This window comes from Neomonachus schauinslandi, chromosome 4 (genome assembly GCF_002201575.2).
Source record: "Neomonachus schauinslandi chromosome 4, ASM220157v2, whole genome shotgun sequence".
NCBI lineage: Eukaryota > Metazoa > Chordata > Mammalia > Carnivora > Phocidae > Neomonachus > Neomonachus schauinslandi.
Genome location: NC_058406.1, coordinates 130,610,183 through 130,615,421, shown reverse-complemented (window position 1 = coordinate 130,615,421; position 5,239 = coordinate 130,610,183).

Genomic DNA, 5,239 nt, shown 5'->3' with positions numbered 1-5,239 from the left:
AAAATTACAGTATTTAACCTGAGGATTAAATGAAACAACACATGTAAATTATCCTAGTTGGTGCCTGACAAATAGTAAGTACTTAAAAAATATTATTTCCTTCAGCCTCATACTTTATTCTTAGAAAAAGATTATTTTCAGGGTGGCAGATGTGCTGGACCTTGGAGTGGCATACACAATTTCACATTCTTCTTGCCCAAATCTGAAAGTCACATGTAGCCTCTCTAGATACAGTATTTCTCCCTTTTCTATATCTCAAATTCTTTATTTCCACCTGATCATTCCTATAGCCCTAAGGAATTAGGAGACTGTAAACTTAGAGTACAGGGCGAGTGTATGTCAATAAAGGAAGACTTAGAAGGAAAGAGGGAGGTCTGAAAATTCCAGGTCCAGGAATCAGAAGGTCAGAAGAAGAACCCACAATTAAAGTCTCCCACTTAGCAAATGAAATCACTTCCACTGCCTTACTTTCCCTGTGTTTTAGGCATTTGTGCTTTCATGATAACATGAAATTACCAAATCAGCTATTTACATCATAAGGCAAAAAGGTTTCCAGTAGAGAAATTTCTTTTTTTTTATTTTTTATTTTTTTTTTAGATTTTATTTATTTGCGAGAGAGAGAATGAGAGACAGAGAGCATGAGAGGGAGGAGGGTCAGAGGGAGAAGCAGACTCCCTGCCGAGCAGGGAGCCCGATGTGGGACTCGATCCCGGGACTCCACGATCATGACCTAAGCCGAAGTCAGTCGCTTAACCAACTGAGCCACCCAGGCGCCCCGAGAAATTTATTTTTAAAAATTCCAAAGGAAGAGAAGCAGAGATGGCCTAAATTCTGCTTTGTACTTTTGCAATAGTACCATCAGTTCCTTAATGGATCAACTAAGTTTTTATGGGTTAGTCAAGGAACTTAGTCTATTTTGGCAATACTTCCTCACTAACATCACATGTATCATTGTTATAATAACTTAATAATTTACTGTGTCCCCAAAACAGAACCAGCACTTTGTAAATAAAAACACAAAACAACTCTATGAGGTACCATTATCTCCAAATTCATGCCTATCATCCAAGTCAATTGCCTTAATTGCCAAAGTTTTTACTGTGACATTTCCCTAGTGAGTTGACACTGCTAGCTAAAAATGAGAATACATATGTTACATAACATCATGTCGGCCCCAAAAATCATTAGTTTAGAATTTACTTATTTTATTCTTCTCATTTGGGCATAGGCAACAGCATTCCTACTTGAGATTAAATTTATATTTAGTTTTGAATCCATTAATTTGGATAGAATAAGGTAGCTTCCCTTTGAAAAAAAGCATTGGGTAGAAAGGATTTCAAGATCAGTTCTTTCTTGGTTTTCTGGTGGCATGAGAGTAGTTGTGGTTTGAAGTTTCTGTTTGAAAAAGGAAGGCTTCCATGGAGATAGACACAGAGAGAGGCATGGAGATGAATGATAAATTTTGAAGTTCAGAAATGTGGAGCCCACCCTTGAGAAGTGCCACAATGACACCCTAGGTCTAAAAGTTCCAGGTCCAGGAACCAGAAGGTCAGAAGAAAGAACCACAGAGATGAGCACCTTGAGAGCAGTGAAGAGAAAACGGACTCCAACTCTAGGGACTGTAAGATAATTCGCCTGGACAGGTTGCCCCCTGGGCAAGAATAAATACTCTCTTACATATGCTTTATGGCATAGGGCAGCAACTGCCCTGAAATCCTGAGTGTAGAAGCCTCATTTTACCAGTGCTTCAAGTCTCTGCCCTCTTAACTATTTGGCCATTCTGTGGATGTATTTCCTTTTCTAGTCTTGGGTCCAGGGGGCACCATGGGACATCAGTTGAAGTAAGAAGGAAGGCAATTCTTTGTGCATTGAGGCTGATCTGAGACATGCTAAGGCACCCTGAGCTGGTATGGGAGGGGAGTGGACACAGACACCTGGCATCATGTAAAAAATATTGGTTGTTTTGCCCTTGGGCCTTCATCACCCCTCTTTCATTGACAGGAAACTGATTTGCTTTGGGGGATTACTCATTCCCTGCCCAACTGTCAGATTAGAGAAAGTGATAAGGGCTAAAAAGACCCTAAATGATTAACAAAAGGAAAACAACTAAAATCATCCTACGTTGGATAAAAGTCGAAGTCTGTTCAAGGTTCAAAAAAGGAAACATTTACAAAAATTTATCATTAATATGATAAAGCATATTTTATAAATAAAAAGTATCTACAACAACAACAAAAAAACCTTCAAAAAACATAATACTAAATGGTGACAACTGAAAATTCTCCTCATGATCAGGAGTGAGACAGAGATTTCCATTACCAATGCTTCAGTTCAACATCGTACAAGATCTTATTTTATATTCTGTATTTCTATATAATACATTTTAATTTTTAGAGATTTTCTTTAACAAACTGTCTAAATTCTTACTTTAATAAAAAGACTTCATGTTACAAAAGATCCACAGTGACATTTAAGCCTCTAATTTACGACTTATCAAAAACTAGTCTTAATCCTGAGCTTTTGGTTAATTAAACCAATAATTTCACTTTTAAAGTCAGTTTGAATTGTTTTTTCTGCCATTTACCTCCAAAAGAGATTCTGCACTGATACAGATAGCATTTCATTTCATTTTAGTTATTAAATATCACATTCTTGAACAGTCCATAAGGGTATATGTATTTTAGAACCTGAACTTTGCAAAGGTCTACCTTTTAAACACTGGAATCCCTCCAAACACAATGCCTCAATAAACATATAAAATATAGGCAAAAGCAAAAATTTTGTTCCAGATAATTGCCCAGAGTCTATTCACCTCTCACTGTCCTTGTATATTGCTTTGAACCCTTTTCTGCCTTGGCTCTTTATACCTTTGCTTTCTGAATCTGCTTTTGGTGGCTAATTTGGCAGCTTGTTAATCCTCCCTCTTTGGCTTAGTTCATTTTTGAACTCTGAATGTATTCATGGAGTGTCTGTCTGGGAATTAAATTCCTTCTTTTTTTAATTTTTTTATTTATTCATGAGAGACAGAGAGAGAGAGAGAGGCAGAGGGAGAAGCAGGCTCCAAAGGAGCAGGGTGCCCGATGCGGGACTCGATCCCAGGACCCTGAGATCATGACCTGAGCCGAAGGCAGACGCTTAACCATCTGAGCCACCCAGGCGCCCCTGGGAATTAAATTCCTTCTGCTGGTTTTGGTGTAGCTAATGTCCAATCTCCTCATCCATCGCCCCCTGACGATCAATAAGAAACCCTTCCTAGAGAGGAGGATTTCTTCATTGAGTCTTACAGGTATGTCATTTTTCCTATGGAAAGACTTCATTATTAACTTAGAAATATGCAATTTTATAATGCCAAAGGTACCTTTAAGATCACTGTATACATTTCTTATATTAAAGAGAAGAATCCAAAGTTCAGAGCAATTGTGTGGCTTGTTGAGATCACAAAATTAGCTATATGTATCACAGATCAATACTAGGGACAACTGGGTAGTGGTTGGTTGAGTGTCCAACTCTTAGTTTTGGCTCAGGTCCTGATCTCAGAGTCATGGGATCAAGCCCCACATCAGGCTCCATGCTCATCTCGGAGTCTGGCTTGAGATTCTCTCTCCATCTCCCTCTTCCCCTGACTGCCCCGCTACCCCCATCCCACCCAGGCTCTCTCTCTCTCTCAAAATAAATAAATACATCTTTAAAAATATCAATACTAAAAGTGGTTTGATTGTAGTTAAAATGTCATTTATGTCCTTTAATAACAATATAAACAACAGTGAAGTACTAATAGAGAACAGGGAACTTTTCTGTCCTATATATACCTGTGAGTGAATAACTGATTGAATCATCTCTAAAAGTGGAAGCTCTTTTGTTAAAACTTTCTAATACCATCTATTCAATGTTTTGATAGAGAAATTTAGTGATATTCAGAACTGGTTTAAATAATCCAAGCTTTAAGGGTAATCTTGTTATGATCTTCTAACTAGTCTCCCACTTCTTGCTGCTTATATTATTTTTTGCCTAAAATAAGGACGTTATAAGTAGGACTGACTTGGAACTGTTCAAGTAATTATCACTTCTTTCTCTTCCCTTAATATCAAGTCTCTATTTGAGCAGAACTGTTAACTCACCAAAAACAATTTTTTTCCCATATTTATCCACACTCCATTTCACTTTTTGGTTCATTTATAAGAGCCTCTGAGGAATAACAGGTGAACTAGCTCAGAAAAAAAAAAAAAAATTCTGGCCATATTTATGGAAAGTGAGGGAAAAGTGTGGAAATGTGCATCACTCCATCAAAGTGAATTTATCCCTTTTCTGATTAAAACCTGGGGCAAATCTTGTCCTGGAAACTTAAGAATTTTATTTCTGACCAATTGTTCCGTTTGCACCCTGAATTACCTCCCAATCTCTTATCAGACCTGGAGATAATTCCTTTCCTGTGTCTTTATCTCTCGTTGCTTACTTAATTCTTCCAATCAGTGCTTAAGTGGATCAACCTTCTAGAATCTAAAAAATAACACACTTAACAAAAAAAAAAAAAATGAGAAAAAAAAATTCTCTTTCTCCAGTTATTATCCCTTGTATGCTTCTTTCCCTTTACAGCCAAACTTCCTGAAATAACTATGCATACTACCCAGTCTTCACCACATACTTACTTCTCAATACACTTATTTTTTCCCCAAAATTTTTATTTAAATTCTAGTTAACATACAGTGCAATATTAGTTTCAAGAGTAGAATCCAGTGGTTCATCACTTATATACAACACCCAGTGCTCCTCATAACAAGTTCAATACACTCATTATTGAATTCTATCTCCATCACTCCCTGACTTCATGTCGCTAAACTCACCAGTGACCTACCTATTGCTAACTGTTATTACATTTTTGTCTGCATATTATGAGAGTTCTTAACTACATGTTGTACAGTTGGTCACTTCTTCTGGGACATCATGCTATTTTGGTTACTTCCTTATATTTCTGACAGTTCTTAAGTCATCTTTGCTGGCCAATATAGATTCATGGTACTTTATAAAATGGCAACCATTCCATTTATTTACTAGGATTATTTTAAGAAATAAAGAGATATTATACAGGAAAGCCTCTATCACAAAATCACAGAATATAACAGATCCTCAAATGTTATTAAAACATGTTTAAGTAGAAACAAAGATTTATTATTTTATGATGATGTAATTGTCAAGACTGTCCATTTTGCAAACTCTTGGTCTAGAGACAGCCATTCTCTAT